Source organism: Tamandua tetradactyla, chromosome 14 (assembly GCF_023851605.1).
Source record: "Tamandua tetradactyla isolate mTamTet1 chromosome 14, mTamTet1.pri, whole genome shotgun sequence".
Taxonomy (NCBI): domain Eukaryota; kingdom Metazoa; phylum Chordata; class Mammalia; order Pilosa; family Myrmecophagidae; genus Tamandua; species Tamandua tetradactyla.
In genome coordinates, this window is record NC_135340.1 from 76,234,714 (window position 1) to 76,259,087 (window position 24,374).

Sequence of the window (24,374 nt, forward strand, 5' to 3'; positions counted from 1 at the left end):
AGTATTGTGAAACATACATTATTACTATCCTCTTTTTCACAGGAAATAAGCACTGGAGTTAGGAATTGGACTTGGACATTCTAACACCAGATCCCCAACTCCCAATCATTAAGTATATACTCCCTTCCCTGGGAGGAAGGACTGCTCACTTGCTGACATGGCTTTCTTAATTTAGCAATCGTGCTAAGTTCTTTCCAAACTTCAAAGAAGTGTCCAACTTAGGCTTACATTTGAACTTCATCTCCTTTCCTATGCTGCCTTGGCTGCCTATTCTGCCTTGGCTGGGCCCATCTAACACATTCAAAATGAAATCACAGTGCTGGCACTGGTGATCCAGATTCTAAAATTATAGCAGTGTGAGTACTATAAAAGGATGACCTTTATTCATGAAGTCAGTGTCTGTGTTAACTAAGGTTCCCTAGAGAAACAGAACCAATAGGAGAGGTCTGTAAATATGAGATTTAAAAGGTGTCTCACACAACCATGGAAATGGAAGAGTCCAAAATCCATAGGACAGGCTCCAATGAAGGGTCTAGACAAACTTCACAGGAGAGCTTGTTGGCTGAAGAAGCAATGAAAGAGTCTTTCTTCTTCCTTAAAAGCCTTCAACTGATTGGATTATCTCATTGTGGGAGATGGGCCTTACTTGACTGCACATGTAATCAGTCACAGATGCAATCAATTGACTGATGATTTAATACACCAGCCTTCCAGTTTGCCAACCAGCCATGAAATATCCTTGCAGCAATGATCAGGCCAGGGCTTGCCTGACCAGACAACTGGGCCTAGTCACTTGGCCAAATTGACACCAGGACCTACCCATCACAGTGTCCACAATAGAGGAGTTAAGATTCTGCACATTGATATGTGGGAATCATGCTTGTTAAAAATTATGGTTATGAAAATTATTTCATAATATGAGAAAATGATGGTTATAATATCAAATTTTAAAACTAGCAGGAAAAATAATAGAACCTAAACCATATAAAAGCAATCCTAAAAAAAAAATTGGAAGAAAATATACCAAGATACTAAGACTTCATTGTAAGCCTTGCAACATACTTTGGGAAACACCATGTAACAGAATTTACATACCAAGATTCAGATTTGCAAAATAATTTGTCTTTATTTAAAAAATAAAAAACGAACTTGGGGAAAAAGAAAGGAAACTTCGCACTTTCTTTTTTTTTTTTAACATGGGCAGGCACCAGGAATTGAACTCAGGACTCCAGCATGGCAGGTGAGAACTCTGCCACTGAGCCACCATGGCCTGCCCAAACTTTGCATTTAATAAGAGCTTTACCTCTTTAGGTTTAAAAACATCTGCTTTGGAGTAAGCAGTAGTTTTACTGGTGTATTTAAGCCCAAGTTCCCTATAGAAGTAGTTTTGCCTCTGTTATGGGGTTTTCCATTCCATTCCTCCTTCCCAAAATGGGAAGTTGGAAGAGTCCAATGACAGGCAGCTTGCAGATGAAAGAAAAGCACGAGAGCCTGAAATTCAGAGTAAAATCAAGGTAATCAGCTCTGAAATGCTGGATGGCTACCTTAAATTGCCAGTGTTCAAATTCATGAAAGTTTCCGAAAGATGACACAAATATTTACAGAAGTTGTAGTTGTTAGTTTTCTGTATATGACAAAATCAGTGAATAGACCCGTCCTTCATCAATCACTTTTCCTGAGATAAGTCCAGTTCTATATACCCTTCTAGATGCAAACCATTTGAGGTAGAGGAGAAAGAATGACTTCTAACTTCTGGATGTTTTTAATGTAACCAGTCACTTAATCCATCTTTTGATCAATTTAACGGATCCCACTCCTACCTGCCCCCCCCCCAAATTGGTCTGTATATGCAAATATATTTCATATTTTTGTCTGGTCAATAAAATCAGTCTGGCAATAATTCAAGGAAACATCTGATGACTTTTTAAATTAAACCTAACTACTGAAGTAGAACATACAAACAGAAATGTACATAACTCTTAAGTGTAAACTCAATGAGTTTTTACAAAGTAAGCACATCCACGTAATCCGTGAGAACATGAATAGAACGGTAACCCAAAAAGCCCCATGTGCTTCCCCCCCATCCTTACCCCCTCCCCTGCTCCACTGCAAAAGTAACCTCCATCCCAATTACTAACAACAGTATATTAGTTTTGACTGTTAGTTGATCTTTACATAAATGGAAACATAAAGCATTTATTATTTTGTGTCCAGCTTCTATCACAGAGTAGAATATACAATTCATAAAATCCACCCATGTTGTTGCACGTAACACTTGTATTTCAGTCATTTCTATTGCTGTACAGATATTCCAGTTTATTTGCCCATTCAATTTTTGACGGTCCTTTCCAGTTTGGAAAAGCTATTACAAATAGTGCTATGATATTCTTTAACATGCCTTTTGGTGAATATATGTATGTGTTTGTCTTGGATACTCATTTTTTCATTTATAGATACTGTACAGATGCTTTGCCCTACTCAAGGGTTTGCCTCTTAAGTCTCCTAATGGTATTTTTAAATTAAGAGTGTTCATTTTAACGTAGTCAATTTACCAGTCCTTTCATTTACAATAGGAAATATTTTTGTGAACTGTTGAAATCTTTGATTTCCCAAGGTGATGAGATTCTTCTCCCATGTTATCCTCTAGAAACTTTTTAGTTGAACCTTTCACTTTTTGGTCAATGATTGATTTGGAATTGATTTTTGTGTATGGCATCATCTAAGAGGACAAAATTATATTTTCTCATATAAACATCGAATTGACCAAACACAATTTATGGAAAAGATAATCTTTTCTCCACAGACTTTTTGTGTTGTCTTTAACACATTGTGTGTGGGTTGGTTTCTAAACTCTCTTCTATTCCATTTTTCTATTTCTCTGGTCTTGCACCAATAATACACTGTCTGAACTAATATAGCCTAATAAATCTTGCCATCTGGTAGCATAAACTTTGCTCCTCTACAAAAATATCCTGGCCTTTTATATTCTCATATACACTTTAGAATCAGCTTGTCAATACGCACACACACAGCTTCTAGGATTTTGATTGGGACTGCATTAATTCTGTAGATCAATTTTAGGAGAAATAACATCATTAAAATAGAGTGTCTTCCAACCTATAAGTACAGCATATCTCTCCATTTATTTGGATCTTCTTTAATATCTCTCAATAATGTTTTTTGTTTTTTAAGTAAAGGTTTTCAGATTTATAAGATATTTGTTGTAAGTTGGTATCATTTTGATGAAGTCCAATTTATCAGGGTGTTTCTTGAGTGATTTTGGTAGAAAATTATTTGCATAACCAGGTGTTTTAGTTTGCTAGCTGCCAGAATGCGATATACCAGAAATGGAGTGACTTTTAAAAGGGGGAATTTATTAAGTTGCAAGTTTACAATTCTACAGGTATGAAATTGTCCAAATAGACGCAAGTCTATAGAAATGTCCAAATTAAGGCACAAACACCAGGTTTCCTTCACTTAAGAAAAGCGGATGAAGTTCAGGGTTTCTCTCTCAATTGGAAAGGCACATGGTGAACATGGTGACGTCTGCTAGCTTTCTCTCCAGGCTTCTTGTTTCATGAAGCTCTCCCAGGGTCATTTTCTTTCTTCATCTCCAAATGTCTTTGTCTGGTGGACTCTGTTAGTTCTCGTAGCTATCTCATCGTTCTCAAGCTTTCTACAAAATGCTTCCTCTTTTAAAGGATTCCAGTAAACTAATCAAAACTTACCTAGGATAGGTGGAGTCACATCTCCCTCTACTCAAAGGTTCATACCCACAATTGGGTGAGTCACATCCCTGTGGAGATAACGTAATCAAGTTTCCAACATCTAAGGCTATAAATTTTCTTCTAATCACTGCTCTAACTGCATCCATACATTTTGATACGTTGTTTCTATTTTTATTCAATTGAAAACATTTCTAATTTCTCTTGACCCAAGTTATTTAGAAGTATATTGTTTACTTTCCAAATATTTGTGGATTTTCTAGATATTTCTGTTGTTCACTCCTATTTAAATCCTCTGCATTCAGAGAACATGTTTTGTATTATTTTAATTAGTTTAAATTTGTTAAGGGTTGTTTTAGGGCCCAGAATATGGTTTATCTTAGTAAATGTTTCATGTGCACTTGCAAAGGTTGTCCTTCTAACATTGGATAGAGGTGGTGTTTTTATTAAATTGAATTATGCATCTCAGAAAATATATTGTTTTCATTAAGGTGTGGCTGCCTGAATCAAGATGAGTCTTAATCCTATTCCTGAAGGCCTATAGAGAAGCCCATAGAGACATACCCATCAGGAGGCATGAAAATTTAAAGTCAATGGAATCTTTAAGAGAAGGGAGAGGATACTGGCATGGGGATTGCCTTGAGAGAGAAAAGCCAAGGACCAAGGATCACAAGAAGCCAAGACCAGTACACGAGAGTTTCTGGCAAGAAAGCCTTGCCTTGCTGGCAATGCTTCTCCTAGCCTCAAAACCACAGTAAATTTCCATTGCTTAATATAAAAGCCAATAAATTCCAATGGATTAAGCCAACCCATGTTGTGGTATTTGTGAATACAGTTGAGAAACTGAGACAGTGCTGCCCAGGTCTGCTTTATTTTTACTGATTTTCTGTTTATTTGCTCTATTTGGCTACTGTAAGAGAAGGGTTAAACTCTCCAATGAGAAGTGTGGATTGATCTATTTTGCCTTTCATTTTTATCTATTTTTATTCTATATATTTTGAAACTCTAAGCATACATAGCTTTAGGATTGTTATTGTCTTCTTGATGACTTAACCCCGTCATCATAATGTCTTTCATTATACTTGATGATATTTCTAACTCTGAAGCCTACTATTTTTTTGGTTTTTTGGACAATGACCATTCTAACTTCTTCATGTTGAAAAGGGGTGTTGACATTATGGCATAAGGGAATGCAACTGGTTGATGTTCTGGGAGAGACTCATACCTCTGAGTTTCAGGGCTTATCTGGTGTAGGAACCATCTGGAGGTTTTAAGTTTCTGAAAAACTTAAGTAAAGCTTTTATAGTGCCTTAAATAGATCCCTAGGTTTTTTTTGGGTTTTCAAGAATACTGTTGGTTGGGGCTTGGCATACCATGGCAATTAGTAATATCTGGCTTAAGCTTGCATATGAATAACCTCTAGAATGACCTCTGGACTCTTGGAAATCTCTTAACCACTGAAATCTTGTTTTGTTACATTTCTTTTCTCCCTTTAGGTTACGAAGGCATTCTCAATCACACAGTGCCACGCCAGGCTCATCCCTGGGAGTCATGTCCCACGTTGCCAGGGATACTTACATCCCTGAAAGTCATGTCCCATGTAGGGGGAGGGTCTTGAGTTTTTTGTAGTTTGATTTTGAGAAAGAGGCTACGTCTGAGCAACAAGAGAGGGGGTGACTCTTAGGTGTGTTTATTAGTAGGCCTAGCTTAGCCAGTACAGACATAAGTTTTTTTTTAATTAATTAATTAATTAATTTAAAAAATTAAGAACACCTTAACATATTCCATTCTACATATATAATCAGTAATTCTCAATATCATCACATAGTTGCATATTCATCATTTCTTAGAACATTTGCATCAGTTCAGAAAAAGAAATAAAAAGACAACAGAAAAAGAAATAAATGATAACAGATTAAAAAAACACGATTATACATACCATACCCCTTACCCCTCACTTTCATTTATCACTCGCATTTCAAACTAAATTTATTTTAGCATTTGTTCCCCCTATTATTTATTTTTATTCCATATGTTATACTCCTTTGTTGACAAGGTAGATAAAAGGAGCATCAGACACAAGGTTTTCACAATCACACAGTCACATTGTGACAGCTGTATCATTATTCAATCATCCTCAAGAAACATAGCTACTGGAACACACTCTACATTTTCAAGCAGTTCCCTCCAGCCTCTCCATTACATCTTGAATCACAAGATGATATCTACTTGATGCTTAAAAATAACCTCCAGGATAACCTCTCGACTCTGTTTGGAATCTCTCAGCCATTGACACTTTGTCTCATTTCACTCTTCCCCCTTTTGGTGGAGAAGGTTTTCTCAATCCCTTGATGCTAAGTCTCAGCTCATTCTAGGATTTTTCTCAATCCCTTGATGCTGAGTCTCAGCTCATTCCAAGATCTCTGTCCCATGTTGCCAGGAAGGTCCACATCCCTGGGAGTCATGTCCCACACGTAGAGAGGGGGAGGGTGGTGAGACTGCTTGTTGTGTTGGCTGGAGGGAGAGGCCACATCTGAGCAACAAAAGAGGCTCTCTTGGGGGTGACTCTTAGGCCTAAATTTTAAGTAGACTTGACCTATCCTTTGTGGGGTTAAGTTTCATATGAACGAACCCCAGGACTGGGGGCTCAGCCTATAACTTTGGTTGTCCACACTGCTTGTGAGAATATCAAGAATTCAACTTGGGGAAGTTGAACTTCTCTGCATTTTAATATAGCCACTCAAGTTTCTTTTGAATGATGTCTGCTTTATACATTTTTCCATCCATTTACGTTTAAATTCTCTTTGCCTTTACATTTAATATGAATTTCCTTTAGAGAGCATATATTTGGTGAGTTTGGTAGTTTGAAGCTATCAAAAAAATGATCAATTTCACCTAAATCATCAAATTTGTGTGCATAGTTGTTTATTATATTTCACTATTATCCTTCTAATGCTTATCATGTAAATGGGGTTGGCAGTGACATTTCCCCCTGACACACAGGTTTTTTTGGCTTTGTCAGTCTGGCTGGAGGTTTACCAATTTCATTTATCTTTTCGAAGAACCAAATTTTGGATTTATTGATTTTCTCTATTGTATTTTTGTTTTCAATTTCATTGATTTCACCTCTTAGCTCAGAGTAGAGCTTTTCAACATTCCTGACTCTCCCCCTACCCTCATGTCAGCCAAACTCTGCTTTTTATCTGTGGTGGCTCTTGAATGGAGGGTTTCCTGTAACCAGGAGCATTTCTTTCCCTTCCCAAAGCAGCTTAAGACTTTTGTATCCTTGAGAAATGGATACAGGAACATATGAGGCATTTCTTGTCATGCCAAATGCAACTGCTTATTACCAACTGCACACCCGAGCCATCAAGGCAGTAGGGAAGTGAGGCATTCCCTGGTCACTCACCTTGTCTTTCTCATGAGCATCTGGAAGAGGTCCAGGGGAAAGAGTTGTGAGTGAATGTGTTTGGGGCTCCCACTTACTCCAAACTGACATGGCAGTCCACATACGGCCTTTAGTGTGCATTAGAAATTTTAGCAGATTTCTTCCTACCTACTTGTATGGTGGCCACTTTCTCCTGTGCTCTGCCAAAGTGAAAAAAAGTCACATAATCTATTTCTCCTAGGAGTGGCTTGTCACTTTTTGGTAATTGAGTTCACTTGATTGCTTCCCAAACCCAGCTCTCTAACAGCCTCAAGAAAACTTACTATTTTCTACACTACCTGGCTTTTATCTGATCATTACAATTAATGCAAACTCCTTTTGATGCCTTCTATTAGCTAAGTGAAACCGTGGCCGGCTTTATATGCATAAAAGCTCTGTTTTTAGGTTTAGAGTGTTTATATCATCCTGTTAGATTGACTCTTTCATCATCATGAAACATTCCTTTCTTTCTTCTTTTTTTTCTTTTTGCATTAAAATCTACTTTTGTATAGTTTTATTTGGTTGGTAGTTGAATGACATCTCTTTCCCCACCTTTTTTTCCCCACCTTTTGATAGTCATAAATTCGAGTTGCCTTTTTTCTTTACCTAAAAACAAAACATAACATATTGTGTACACTCCAGCAAATTTTTGTTGCTATTGTAAACTGGACTATTTAATCCATTGCATTTAAAGTATTTGGGTTAAATCTATCCCTTATTTGTTTATACCACTTGTTCTCTGTTCCTTCTTCCTTTCTTTCTTCTTTTCATTTGGATAAACCAAGTGTTGTTTATCATCCCATTCGCTCCCCCTCGCTCCCATTATTATCTTGTTAATTACATGTTCTTTTACTTTTATAGTGAGTTCTTTGGAAAATACAACAAATATCCTTGACTTAGTAGAATCTAGTATATGTTAGTACCTTTACTATTTCTCAGGTAGTACTAGTACTTTTAAAACACTTTTTAATTGCACTTACATCTCTTAATCTATTTGGTATTGTTGTCATATATGTTATTTTTATAAATATTACAAACCCACAAGATATTGTTGTTGTTGTTTAGTAAGGTCAATATTCATTTATATTTATCTACATATTTATCATATCTGATGATTTTCAGTCTTTCCTATACTTCTGTGCTTTACCTGGGATCTTTTTCCTGCTGCCTAAAAAAAAATCCCATTAGTAGATATTTTAGTAAAGTTCTGAGGAAAAATTTTTCGAGTATTGTTCATTTGAATAATCTGTATTTTGCCTTCATTTCTAAAAAATGTTTTTACAGATGTATAATTCTAGATAGTTATCATCTCCTTATTTATGTTGAAAAGTCAGCTGTACATCTTATTTTTGCTTGTTGAAAGCAATGTTCCTTCTTTTCTCAGATTGCTTTTAAGAATTTTTTCTTTGGTTTTCTGCAGTTTTATTCAGAGATGCTAGACAAGATTTTATTTGAATTTGTCCTGTTTGGAGCTCATAAACCTCTTGAGTCTTAATTGATTCCACATCTTCTCTCATTTCTGGAAATCTCTGATTGGTAGCTCTTCAGATATTGGTTCTACCCCATTATTTTTCTCCTTTCCTTCTTGGACTTCAACATATTTCCCTTTTTTCACGTCTTACTTTTTTCTTTTTCATCTTTTTTTCCTTCCATGACTTTGTCTGAATGTTTTCTATTGACCTGTCCTTCAGCTCACTGGTCATCCCTTCTATAGTCTAATGTACTCTTACATCTATGAATTGAGTTCTTAATTTCAGCTATTTTTAAAATTTCTATACCTTCCATTTAATTAGGTTTTATAAATTCTAATTTTCTGGCAAATTTTTACATTTTGTTAATTAAGTAAAGAGGATACAGAGTCGTCCCACTTCTCATTAAGAAAGTAAGTATCAAAATTTTCTCCAAAGCTAAAAAACCTGTTACAAAAATACTTATTTCTGAAAAGGTTTCAGGTGAAAATTCAAATTGCACTGACCAAATGTTCTTGGCTCTATAATATTCAATATGCTCTTCTAAAAACTGTCACTCGGGACATTCTACTTTTGGTAATAGGCTAGATGGTTGGGTAAATACAGCTTAAGAAGAGATAATGAATTGGAAGGTAGAAATGAGAAAATATGCTGAATGATAAGAACCAGTTTTCTTGATAAAAACCTTTAAAGTCTGACACTACCATAGATTGTCAAGGAACAATAGCATCTCTCACCCAATGCTTATGAGAATTTGAATTGTTTTCTAGAAAGAAGACTTGGAAGAGTGATGTAAAAACACCTTAAAAATGGAATTAGGAATACCTTCAAATTGAACAATTTCTAGGTGTCTGCCTACTGAAAACCTTTCAAGTGAGCAGAAGTGACATGTGCAAAGGTGTTCTTGTAACAATTGTTTATAATAGTTAAAAATTATAAAGAACCTCAAGCTTCATAGTTGAAGGATGGATCACAAAAATGAATTATAATCATTACATAGTAATGAAATATTACATAGTAATTAAAAATAATGAACCCACCATATATAACTCAACATAGACAAATCTCAGAAACCAAATACTGATTTTTTTAAAAGCATAAATTCAGTATGATATGTTAATTATAAATGTTAAAACACATAAAAATGTTATGTATTCTTAGGAACACAATATATGTAGTTATTATAGTTAAATATATATAGTTATTATTCAACTATATATAGCACAATATATATAGTTATTATAGTTAAAAGTGTAAGAACATCCATGAGATTGATAAACGTAAAATTCACAACAGATGTGCATGTGAGAGAAACTAGAAAGAACAGGATTGGGGATGAGCTTTGACTAAATGTAAAATCATATCACTTCAAAAAAACAGAAAAGATATGAAACAAAAATATAAAAATATGCATTATAATCATGTAGGTTTGAAATTTTTTGTAATTTTTAAACAAATGTGATAAAATGAGCACTTGAAGATACACAATAAGGCATGTCTCTGCTAAGTAGCTGTGAAAATGGAATGGTTAATGACTACACTAGCCACCTTGATTTGCTCGAGTCTCCAGCGGGGGATCCAATGAGGCAGCTCCAGGTTGACACACCTGTGATTCCTTGCGTGCTCAGGAATTGTGCAGTTGCAGCAACCAAAAGACCAAAGCAACCAACTTAAGCTACACACACACACACACACACACACACACACACACACACACATACACACACAGTCAAATAATGAACATCCTGCTTCTCTAGTACATGGAGAAGCCAGGACTAATGACACTCCGCTCCGGTATCTAAACTGGCCAGCTGTGTTCAAGGACAGCTCACTCCTACACCACCCCCAACCATGCCCTACCTCTCCCAAGGCAGCCCAAGTCCCAGACAGCCAATATGTGCTGGCTTGAAACTGTTATGTACCCCAGAAAAGCCATGTCCTTTTTTTTTTTTGTATGCTGTGTGGTGAGGGTCACATTTAATTATTTTCCACGTGAATATCCCACTGTTGCAATACCATTTGTTGAATGCTTTGTTTTGTTGTTGTTGTTGTTTGTATGGGCAGGCACCGGGAATTGAACCCGGGTCTCTGGCATGGCAGGTGGGAACTCTGCCTGCTGAACCGCCTTGGCCCACCCTGTTTTGTTTTTAAAGTGCTTGGAAATCGAACCTGGGTCTCACACATGGCAGGAGAGATTTCTACCATGCACTACCCATACAACCCCTAAGCCAGGTTCTTTCTTTTTTGTATGCTGTATGGTGGGGTCATATTTCATTATTTTTCCATGTGAGTAACCTGTTATTGCAGCACCATTTGTTGAATCTTTGTTTGTTTATTTGTTTTTGTTGGTTTCTTTGTTTGTTTGTTTTAGAAGTGCATGGGCCAGGAATCGAACCCAGGTCTCCCACATGGCAGGGAAGAATTCTACCACTGAACTACCCTAGCACTTCCCTCAAGCCATATTCTTTTAATCCTAATCCAATGTTGTGGGGCACACCTATTGCTTAGGACATTTTGATTAAATTATTTCCATGGTGTTGTGTATTCAAGGTGGGCCTTAATTAGTTTACTGGGGTCCTTTAAAGAGCCCACACAGGGAAACATTTTAGAGAAAGAGCAGACCCAGACATTTGGAGATGCTTGGAGAACCAACACAGAGAGCAGAAAAATGAAACCAGGACAGACATTTTAAGACACTTAACTAAACAATGCAATCCAGAGTTTGCCCCCAGAGAAGCTAAGTGAGGGCCCACAGAAGCTCAGAGAGGAGGCTACTGGAACCAGGGGCTGAAAGTAAAAAAAAACCTGGGAGCAAAGGGCCAGCATACATTGCCATGTGCCTTCTCATGTGACAGAGAAACCCAAGATGTGATTGGCTTTTCTAGAATGAAGGTATATTCTTGTTTATGCCTTGATTAGGACCTTTTCATGGACTTGGAACTGTAAATTTGTAACCTAATAAATCTCCTTTATAAAAGCTGATCCATTTCCGGTATATTGCATTCCAGCAGCATTAGCAAACTGAAATACCACATAACCCACTCTCTAAACCCCAACTCTTGGTCAGGTGCTGTTTCTTAGCTCTGCTTCACATGCATGTTTGCTTTTGCTCAATAAAACCTTTATTATTGTATTAGCTGTAAAGTACTCTGGTGGTTTTCCTTTTGGGAAGTTGGAACTTTAGTTTAACATATCAAAGACCAGTTCATGAACACACTTCTTTAAAATGATATTTATCATTTCGGTGCAGTCTCTACAGACATTCAAAATGATTATGCATTATGCAAAACAAGTTTCTCTTCTGTCTTTACAGTCAAGAGCTGGTGGCCAGGATGCTAATGGAGTAGCTCTGCCTTCCTCAATCAAGAGTCCCATCTCTAGGGCCAAGAGCGATACTCTAACTCCCTCGATCATATCGATAAAAAAGTCAATGGGAGAAGAGGAAAATGGCAAGGAAAGTATGCCTCATGCCCTTTAAGAGCACAACATTTAAGTGCTACACACAACCTCTTCTCCCATAGTACTGGCCAGAACTTCATCACATGACTACACCTTATTTTAAGGGAACTCAAGGAATGTAGTCTCTGGTGGGAAACCATGTGTCCAGCTAAACTCTGCAGTTTTATTATTAAAGGAAGAAGAGAAGAATGGACCACTAGCCACCTCTACCACAGGATGGATAAGGTGGGGTCATGACAGAGAGGAGACAGGAGCACTTACAAATGGGAAACTTGTCCTTACGTCTTTATCAGATTCTAGCCCTACAAATAGACATTGCTTATCTCTCTTCCCATAGTGTCCTTAGCTCTCGTCTAACTCAGCTCTCCTTCATACACAAGCACCTTTCATGTGCTAGACACTTTGGGAGGTGCTGGAGGTTCAAAGGAGGAATGACATGGATTTCTATCCTCAAAAAAACACAACACAATTATGATACCCATAATCAGCACTAAAATGGCATGGTTTAATCTGAGCTCTGGGGAGGGACCCTTGAGCCAGCCAAGGAAGTTTGGAAAGCTTTGCAAAGGTGGCCCAGAGATCGAAGCTAGGAAATTGAATAGGGGGCTGTCAAGGATTTTGATCAGAGAGAATAAAATGCACAAAGGTAAGAGAATGAGAAACATAACATGTTCAGAAAAACAAAGAAGCTCTGTGTGGATGTAAATTAACAAGGGAGTGTGGCCCGAGATACAGCTGGACAAGTTTGGGAGAGATCAGGTCAGGGAATCCTGCATTCATGCGGGAGAACTTGGATGTCATCCTGCATCTGTAGAGGATGCCCTTACTGAATTTCATTCAGGGAAAGACAAAATTAGGTTGTTAGAAAGACCATTCTGGTAGCGATGTGGAGTGTGGATCAGAACGGAGGCAAAACTATCAACAGGAAACAAAGGCAGAGGAGATAATTCTGGGAGATGGGGAAGGAAGAGTTCAGTATGTGACTTGTTTGGTTTGAGGTCTCCGTGGCACACCCCAGGGAGATGTAAATACGGTGTTGGACACAGCAGCCTGAGCTCAAGAAAGAAGCTTTACAATAGGTTGAGCCCCCAGTCTTAGGGTTTGTTCATATGAAACTCAACCCTGCAAAGGATAGACTAGGCCTAAGAGTCACCCCCAAGAGAACCTCTTTCGTTGCTCAGATGTGGCCTCTCTCTTTCGGCCAATACAACAAGCAAACTCACTGTCCCCCCACCCCCACCCCTTCTCTACTTGGGGCGTGACTCCCAGGGGTGTGGACCTTCCTGGCAATGTGGGACAGAAATCCTAGAATGAGCTGGGACTCATCATAAAGGGATTGAGAAAAATCTTCTTGACCAAAAAAGGGGAAAAAAGAAATAAGACAAAATGAAGTGTCAATGGCTGAGAGATTCCAAACAGAGTCGAGAGGTTATCCTGGAGGTTATTCTTGCACATTATATAGATATCACCTTTTTAGTTAAGGTTTAGTGGAGAAACTGGAGGGAACTGCCTGAAAATGTAGAACTGTGTTCCAGTAGCCATGTTTCTTGAAGATGATTGTATAACGGTATAACTTTCACAATGTAACTGTGTGATTGTGAAAACCTTGTGTCTGATGCTCCTTTTATCTACTTTATTGACAGATGAGTAAAACATATGGGTTAAAAATAAATAATAGGGGGAACAAATGTTAAATTAAATTTAGTAGATTGAAATGTTAGTGATCAATGAAAGGGAAGGGTAAGGGGTGATATGTATGAATTTTTTTCTGTTTTCTTTTTATTTCTTTTTCTGAATTGATGCAAATGTTCTAAGAAATGATCATGGTGAATATACAACTATGTGATGATATTGTCAGTTATTGATTATAAATTAAGAATGGAATGATCATATGGTAAGAATGTTTGTGTTTGTATGTTGTTGTTAATAAATAAAAAGAAAGAAACTTTAGCTTCCGTAGTATACCCTTCCTTGGTTTGCAGTTGCTGACATAGACAAAATGCTTTTGTGTCCCAGTATTCATTTCTACTTCCTCAGTTCATGGAGGTTGGCTGGCCCCTCCGTGACAGAAATCCTGGTGTCCCAGCCTGTGTTTCCTCTCTTGCTATCTGGTCCCACACAATAGCAATGACAGCCCAAAGCTGGAAATTCAAATCTACTTGAAAACTTTACAAATGTAGTAATGTCAGTCTGAAGGGAGATCTCTAGAATGTTCACCAAGCTCTGTGTCTGCCCTATCAAGTTTAACATTTTTATCATACAAAATGAAGGCAGACAAGGTATCTTTAACCAATTTCCAGATGACACAAAGCTATAATAGGCAAGTTTTTGGATGTCAGAATGTGCATTCAGACAGAATTAAATACACTAAATCAACATGATAAAATATAATGGGGATGCATGCAAAAGTCTGTCAAATAAATTTGTTTCTAATGAATTGCAAAAATAAATTCATTGGGAAATCCTGGTAAAGATGTTTGGAAACTAAAATGTTTTGTTCTTATAAAAGACCCTGAAAAATTTTATCCTGAGGACAGGACCACCATTTCCTTGTGCTCAATGAGCAAAACAAATCTGAATTCATTTTTCAGTGAGATGGTTACCACTTCAAAGTGAAATGGGTGGCCAAAGTTCTCCCTGAATTGCTATTCTATTGTACAGGGACTTACTTCCACATTCCCTCATAGCTACATTTCCATACGAATATATTTCTAGAAATGATATTTCAGGACTTTGGCATCTGTTAGTCCCTTTTTTTTTTTTTTGCATGGGCAGGCACTGGGAATCGAACCTAGGTCTCCGGCATGGCAAACGAGAACTCTGCCACTGAGCCACTGTGGCCTGCCCTAATCCATTTATTTTTATAGGTACTAAATAAGACTAAATGCAACTTCCGCACAATAGTTCAGACATCCTTACTCTTAATAGGTTTTCCCTAGAAATATTCGCACAGCACTCTGCTTGTCTGCCTCAAACCCCCATCACCAGTGTAATTATTTCAACCACGTTCAGTGTCTGTAAGCTCCATGTCCGACTGATTCACCACTGCATCTGTGGTGCCTTATACAGAGCAGCCCCTTAGTGGGTACAGAATAAATATGTATCAAAGGATGAATAAATGAATGAAAAAAAAAGGAATGATCGACATCCAAAGAGAATGGTAATGTGTTTTAGTAACACAAGATTATTTCAAAGGTCTTTCTTGTCCAACTGTTTCATGGTGGGAAATATAGGTTTTTTTAAGCACTCTTTCACAAATTTGTCATCATAATTGCTAGCATCCGTATTGCCAGCTGTTTCAAGTCAAACAACCTCTCTACCTCTAGTCACCTGCAGCAAAGGGCTTGCTTGGTAAGGAAAAGCAGCAAAAAAATAATATAATATTGTCACATTCCCTCCTATACTGTAAACTTTCTTTGTATAAAATAGGTATTCTGGGGCGGGCCGCGGTGGCTCAGCGGGCAAAGTGCTTGCCTGCTATGCTGGAGGACCTCGGTTCGATTCCCGGCCCCAGCCCATGTAACAAAAACGGAGAAACAGAATACAATAAAACAAGAAAATGTTTAAAGATGTTTCCCTTTCTTCCTTCTTTCCTTCCTTCTATCCTTCCTTCCTTCTCTCTGTCTTTCCTTTAAAAAAAAAAAAAAAAATAGGTATTCTGGTGGGGAGAAGGCATTGTGTCTCTTACTCCTTTTCTCACATCCATATTAATTTTTTAGTGAGGAAAAAAATTGTTAAAATTCCAATTTAAAGTCCTTATGCATAAGGCATGGATGAATGCCTATTTGTTATACAAGGGCTGATTTTGCTATGAATAGGAGAAAGGTACAAAGAGAAAGGGTTAGGAGGTAATTCAAAGAATGCTGACAGAATATAGGTGAAGCTAATCGCATTAATTCTCTTTGAAGCAGCTCTGCCCATTTTATTACAGATTCCACAGGCAGCTAGTGATTTGGCTCTGCCGTTATACTCAACTATAGCAAATCAAAAATTCTCTCTGCTGAACTTTCGACGAGGATTCTGTATTGTGTAAGTGCAGGCCATTTCATTTTCGCAGTAGCCTCATTAAGGTGTTTCAGTTCACATTTGTACTGTAAACTATACCATAAAAAGCAACCATTTAAATTTTTTGCGAGCAATCAATTCCACTGCCCTATTAGGAGAAAAATGTCATTTAGAAATTACCGTTGTGCAAAACCCACTTTGAAATTCATTTAGTAGAGGCCAATCTTTTTTTAATTTTTTTTATTTTATTTTATTTTTTATTTTTTTTATTTTTTTAATTTTTTTATTAACGGAAAGGAAAAAAAAAAGAAATTAACACAACATTTAGAAATCATACCATTCTACATATGCACTCAGTAATTCTTAACATCATCACATAGATGCATGATCATTGTTTCTTAGTACATTTGCATTGGTTTAGAGGAACTAGCAACACAACAGAAAAAGATATAAAATGTTAATATAAAGAAAAGAAATAAAAGTAGTAATAATAGTAAAAAACAACAACAACAAACAAACCAACAAGCAAACAAAAACAAAAAAAACCCTATAGCTCAGATGCAGCTTCATTCAGTATTTTAACATGATTACTTTACAATTAGGTATTATTGTGCTGTCCATTTTTGAGTTTTTGTATCTAGTCCTGTTGCACAGTCTGTATCCCTTCAGCTTCAATTACCCATTGTCTTACCCTGTTTCTAACTCCTGCTGAACTCTGTTACCAATGACATATTTCAAGTTTATTCTCGAATGTCCGTTCACATCAGTGGGACCATACAGTATTTGTCCTTTAGTTTTTGGCTGGATTCACTCAGCATAATATTCTCTAGGTCAGAGGCCAATCTTGATGCTTACCCACTTAGATACTGGAAAGGAGAACTTCTTCAACAATTAGCTAAATTTCTTAATTTTCATAAAGCCAGAATTTTAGCTACCCCCCACCCCTACTCAGCGATCAAACAATAGTTTTAAAACATAACCAATTTTTCCATTACCAACAGACAGACACAGGCGGTGAGAGAGGATTCATCCTAGGCTCAGGATTAGCCACATCTGGAAGTTAAGTTCATGAAGTATTTTTCAAAAATTCATCTCACATCTGGATTATTTTACTTTTTCATCGGCGGGAAAACAAAATTTTCAATATACTTGCAATAGACTATTGAATTTTAGTTGCAAGAACACTCCCAGTCCCTCCTCCCCCCACCTTTTTTTTTCGGTTTCTTTGCTGAAAATAGTTTGTTGTGTTTTTTTTTTTAACTCTTCTGCTGGTGTCGCGGAGGTACAACATTCCTGAGCAGACAAATCTCCCTCCATTGTGCGAAGGCTGTAGGGCAGAGTTTTCAACTGCTTCCCTATTGCGGTAAATTTGCATATCCATAACCAGCCAGGACAGAAAAAGAATTTGCACCTGATTTTTCTACAAGCGCACACCAGGGAGTAACGCAAAATTAGGAAACAGCAAAGATCCCAGTGATCACTCAAGGATAAAGCAGTGCATTCACGTGCACACCCCGGAGAGGAAAGACCTTCCTTAACTTAAAGAGACACGCTATGTGAACATTTTAAACATCCTAACAAGTATCCCAGTAGGCTTCCCAGAACTTTGACCTCGCTGATTAAGAGATTTGGGCCATCGCATTAAAGTTTTATTCCCACTCTGTTTAAATGATCATACTGAAGGTTAAAAAAAAAAAAAAAAAAAAGGGAAACACTGGAGAAACTGGGTTTTCTTTCTTGTGAAATGTATATATACATTCAAGAGTCTCCTCCACTGTCCCCACCTTCTCCCTTTCCCTCAACACTGACTACCCAGGATATGAAACATCTAAGGTACCTAACACAAGTCCTCTGATTCATTCAACATTTAGTGATCATATGGTACTTATCTACTACCAGTGAGTTCATACATTTTCATAATTAAGTTTTCTGATTTGTACCTGTATCTAAATTGAAGGTAAGGGATATTGGAATTGAAGAAGAAACTTGGAATGTAGATTAATTTTATATCCTTGATGACCAATGCCTGAAGAATGTCCTTTGTCATTTTTAATCCCAATTCCCTAGAAGCAGAGTGCCAGTATTTACAACAGAAAGCAAAGAAAAGGAATGAAAAGAATAATTTCAAACCACGCTTATTATCATAAGCAATAAAATGGCTACTCAGGAGGCAATCCACACTTTAACCACTTTTGGAAACAGATGGTTCTAAATGTGACTAATTTTCCTCAACATTTAACAGCAACATCAGAAATTAAACATGTTACAGATATCATTAGGTTCAGTCCCACCCCTGTTACTATCAGTGTTGTCTATTAGGGAAATCATATCCCATTAACGTATTTACAGTAATTGAGGAAGGAAGCTTGAAGGAAAGAAAGAATTAGTGCTCACTAAAGCCTTGAAGGCAGAGACTGGGCGTTTTCTTGCCCAGCTCAAACTATTTAAGCTGCTTGTTGACCACATTTCCTTTTTAACCAAGAAAGTTGGTGGATCACATTGAGGTTTTAAAATGAGTTGTTTTAGCTAGAATCTCAATCCATTCCCAGAAGTTATAGTATAATTCCACCTTAGACAAATAAAATATCGTACCTGGAAATGACTTAGGCTATTGAAGAAGGCTTGAAGTGGCAATCCCAACTCCAACTCTAGGTTTGTCTGAACCTACAGCAAATAGTTGAAAGGATGCAGAATTACACATGCAAAGGATCCCTCCTGATGGCTTGCTCAGACACGATTCAAGGTACAAGCCTGGACAAATGCTGGTCCTCTCCATCCTTCTGAACCTGACAGCTTGAGTGAAAATCATTTCCCAAGTCCTCTAGTCTGATGCATGACTTAAATGTTACAAGAATGTGAAATGTTTGTAAAGGCTTTTTTTCCTGGAAGTCTTTGCTCCAAAGACATAATAATTATTAATGTCTTCTGGCCTTCTCTCTTGCAGCTTGCATTAAAAAATGCTTGGATATGGGACTATGGGAAGATGACAGAACAGGAAGCTCCAGGAACAGGTCCCTTCAACAAAACAAGGATTAAACAGACAGGAACCTTCTGAATCAACCATTTCAAAACTCCGGAGTTCAGGAGAACACGGTATGGCATCCAGGGAAGGGCAGGAGGAAAAGACTGGTAAATTACGGTAAGTACTAGCAAATTGCTCTATCCACCTGACAGTTAGTGGTGCCCATCCTCCACACTTGTGGCAAGCTGCAGTGAGGTCTGGTCCCTGGCGTAGCTTGCTGGTGCCCAGAAATCCACTTCTCTAAGATTCGGGCTGGACATGGGTGAATCACTGATCATGGCTTTCGATTACCAACTTCAGATCACTAGAGGCCAGGCTCTGAGGGCAGCCATTGTTCCATCCCACCTCGGACAAAGGCAACATCCTTCTCCAAGGAGTTTGGAGGTGGCCTGCACTCCCTTTGTGGGTGCCTGACCTTGCTCCAGTTGGGAAAGAATGACTTGGGAAACCCCTCTCTGGTGTGCCCCCCACCTCCCAAAATTCGCCCTCCAAGCAAAAGCAGCTTGAGACAACTAAAGTAATATAAGAAACAACTGAGGTGGATGGCCTGGGGCAAAGGCTTATTGGACATAAGTCCTGCAGTGGAGCACGTGTGCAGAGAAGTTCTGTCTCCTGGGAAGTAGAAGAGGCATTCAAACTCCTGTAAACAGGAACATCTAAGGCCACTAGCAAGCAAAAGCCGAGGACAAGACCCAGGCCCAGGTAAGATCAGGGGGACCTGACAATTTGCATTTGCTTCAGGTAAACTTTCCTGCTACGAGGGCTGACACTAAAGAAACTCTCTGTCATATCACAAGCTGGTTACAAATTCAAGAAACAGGCATCTCAGGGAATAAATTCCTTTAAAATAGTAAAATGTATGGTGTGCAACAAAAGATTACAAGACAAACAAAGAAATGTAAATGGCTTTTACCATTTGGTAAATGTAAATTTGGGAAATGATGGCTTTTCCAAAAGAAGAGGATAAAAATGCAGAAAACACCAAAGAAGACCAGAATGTGGACAAACACTTAAAAAAAAAAAACAGATCTTCATTATGCTCAATGAGATGAAGTAAAATACAGAGAAAGAACAAAAGATATCAGAAAAACAATGAAAGAGTGATATGAAAACCATAATGATGAGATAAAAAAAGTAACCAAGCAAAACTACTGGCATTTCAAAATAACTGAAATGAAAAATTCCCAAGAGGGCTTCAATAGCAAATTACAGCTGACAGAAGAAAGAATCAGCAAATTTGAAAACAAGACTATTGAAAGGAGTCAGGCTGAGGAGCAAAAAGAAAAAAGAATTATAAGAAGGGAAAATAGCCTAAGAGGCCTCTGGAATACCACAAAGCAAACCAACGTACTTATTATGGGAGTTCCAGGAGGAGAAGATAAAGAGAAAGGGACAGAAGAAATACTCAAAGGAATAATGACAGAAAACTTCCCAAATTTATCAATAGAGATGAACATCACATCCAAGAATCCCAGAGAACAGTAAACAGGATAAATTTGAAGAAAATACACTCTGTCACATATTGATTAAACTGTAAGAGAACAGTAAACAGGATAAATTTGAAGAAAATACACTCTGTCACATATTGATTAAACTGTCAAATGCAGAGGACAAGGAGAGAGTTCTAAAAGCTACAAGAGAAAACCAACATGTTATGTACAATGGAGTCCCAATTAGATTGAGTGCCAACCAAGAATTTTATATCCAAAGAGACTTTTGCCCAAAAATGAGGGGAGATTAAAGATATTTTCAGATAAACAAAAGCTGAGGGAGTTCATCATCACTAGATCTGCCCTACAATCAATGCTAACAGGAGTTCTTCAGATTGAAAGGAAAGGGCACTGGACAGTTGTTCAAAGTGGCAGAAAGAAATAAAGACCTACAGTAAAGGTAACCATTTGGGTAATTATAAATGCCAGTATTATTATATTGTATTTTTGGCATATAACTCCACCCAAAGCACAAGAAACACAAGAAAAAAATAAATAAATGGAACCTCATCAAAATAAAAAACTTTGTGCCTCATTAGACTTTATCATGAAAATAAAATGACTATCTATACAATGGAAGAAAATATTTGAAACTACCTATCCTATCAGGGTTTAATATCCAGAAAATATAAAGAAATCCTCTAGCTCAACAATAAAAAAACAATTCATTTTAAAATGGGCAAAAGACTTGAACAGACATTCTCTCCAAAGAATATATACAAATGCCCAAAGCACATGAAAAGATGCTCAACATCATTAGCCAATAGGGAAACACAAATCAAAACCACAGTGAGATACCATTTCACACCCACTAGAATAGCTACCATTTTTAAAAAATGGAAAATGACAAGTATTGGAGAGGATACAGAGAAATAGGAACACTTGTTTATTGTTGGTGGGAATGTAAAATGGCAAAGCCACTGTGGAAATCATTTTGGTGGTTCCTCTGAATGCTAAATATAGAATTAACCATAAGAACCAGCAATTCCCCTTCTAGGTATATAACCCAAGGAATTGAAAGCAAGGACTTCAACAAATATTTGTACGCTAATATTCATAGTGGCATTATTCACAACTGCCAAAAGATAGAAGCAACACAAATGTCCATCAAGTGTTGAATGGAATAAACAAAATGTGATATATACGTACAATGGCATATTCTTCAGCCACTTAAAGGAATGAAGTTCTGATACAAGCAACAACATGGAGCACCCCTGAAAACATCAAGTTGAGTGAAATAAGCCTAACACCAAATGACAAATATTGTATGACCTCTAGTGATACAAAATAATCAGAATAAGCAAACTCATAGAGTCAGAATCTAGAAAATAGCTTTCCAGGGCTGCAGGGGGATAGAGAATAAGGAGTTAAGTTTTACATTGAACAGAGTTTCTATTTGGAATGATGGAAATGTGTTGATGATGGTAGCACCACATTGTAAATTGAATGAACAGCCCTGAAACATGAATCTGAAGGTAGTTAAAAGGAAAAATGTTAAGTTGTCTATGTGGTAGTATAATAATTTTTTTTTTAATTCATGAAACTGCACAACACAAACAATGAACCCTAAATTAAACCATGGACTATACTTAATAGCACAATTATAAAAATGTGCTTTCATCAATTGCAACGTATGTGCCATACTAATGCGAGATGTTAGCAATAGGATGATATATGGAAATCCTGTATTTTATGCATGAATGCACAACTGTTCTGTAAACACACAACTTCTCTAACTAAAAAAAAAAAATGACTTTTAGATACAAATGTTGTGGTTGTATCTCAAAATAGCAACCTCGAAATGAGGAGGGTGACAGTTGAATATTGAAATGACATTAATGATCTTGAATCCCAAAAATATCATAAGCATGTCAACTGCAATTACAATGTAAACATATTGAGAAAAACCTGGTTTTATAACAAGTGATAAGCAAGCCAGGAGGGACACTCCCTCAATAAAAATATTAATGACCAGACTTCTGAGACATAAAAACCCAGTACAGATGCCACTTTAGTGAGAATTAGCTTGAGGCATCAGACCAGCTCCCAAGACTCTATTAAAAGTACCTGCTTGCCTTGTGCCAACCCTCAGGCCAGTGGACTTCAGGGAGTCTGGTGTCTTCCACTTTAAATGTGTTGCGTGTACTTAACCTGGTTATCATGTATCAGTTGTGTTGGTAGCTTGCAATTAAACAAGCAAATAAACTGCATAGAGCATTCAAACTATTGTTGCATCAAATTTTCTTTCCAGTGCTGAATTTACTTTTGATTCCATCTGCTTTTGGTTTATTACATGTGCCAGTTTGAAACTGTTTGTACCCAAGAAAGGCCACGTTCTTTAATCCTCAATCTTTAATCTTTAATCTTTAATACTGCTGGATGATCTTTATGATTAAGTTGTTTCCATGGAGATGTCACCTACCCAGCTGTGGGTGGGATCTGTTGATTAGGTGGCTTCTCCACCCATTCAATGTGGGGTTGCTTACTGGAGTCCTTTAAGAGGGAACCATTTTGGAAAAAGCTTCAGAGCCCACATAGCCAGAGACCTTTGGAGACACAGAAGGAAAACACCCCCAGGGAAGCCTTATGCAATGAGGAGAGAAAGTTAGCAGATGTCACCATGTGCCTTCCCAGCTGAGAGAGGTTTCCAGAAGCCAAAGACCCCAGCAGATACCAGCCGTGTGCCTTCCCAGCTGACAGAGGGGTTCCAGATGGCATTATCCTTTCTTGAATGAAGGTAACCTCCTTTTGGTGCCTTAATTTGGACCTTTTCATGACCTTAGAATGTAAACTTGCAACTTAATAAATTCCCTTTTTACAAGGCATTCCGTTTTTTTTATATCGCATCTGGCAGCTTTAACAAACCAATATACAACAATTACACTTACATACAGGTACTACACATCACCTGCCAATCCCACAAGAATCCCAACAAGTACTTTTCTTGAAGTACTCCTTCAAGAAAAGCAGAGAGCTAGAGAAATTCCTAGGAAGAGGAGTCAGAGGGACAGAGAGGAGCAGAGCTTAGTGGGCTATAAATTTTTGGATCCTTTAGCCTGAAAAGATGGAGAATGAAAGGGTAAATGATCAGAGATTCTCAAATCATCAAGAATAGAGATAGCATAAACCTAAGTTTGTTCACAAAATGCTAGAATCGAACTAGAGAAGTTGTGAGAAGTGAAAAGGGGCAATTTTAACACTTCAAATAGATTCATTTAGGACAAAACACTGTTTTCCATGGTAAGTTGATGCAACTAATTAATTTCCTCAAAACTCCCCCTTCTTCACTGCCTCTGCCTCCTCAGGTATAACCACTGCTCTACCCCCAAACTATGAATAAAAAAACAAACAGGTTCATAGGAGATAAACCATATCAAAGACTGTTGTTGTTTTTGCTGTTGTTATTTTAACTGGAATGTCTCCTGAAACACATTGTGCTGGTTTGAAAGGAAGTATGCTCCCTAGAAAAGCCATGTTTTAATCAAAATCCCATTTCATAAAGGTAGAATAATCCCTATTCAATACTGTATGTTTGAAACTGTAATCAGATCATCTCCCTGGATGATGTGATTTAGTCAAGAGTGGTTGTTAAAGTGGATTAGGTGATGACATGTCTCCACCCATTTGTGTGGGTCTTGATTGGTTTATTGGAGTCCCATAAAAGAAGAAACATTTTGGAGAATGGGAAATTCGGAGAGAGCAGAGAATGCTGTAGTGCCACAAGAATCAAAGTCCACCAGCCAGCAACTTTTGGAAATGAAGAAGGAAAATGCCTCC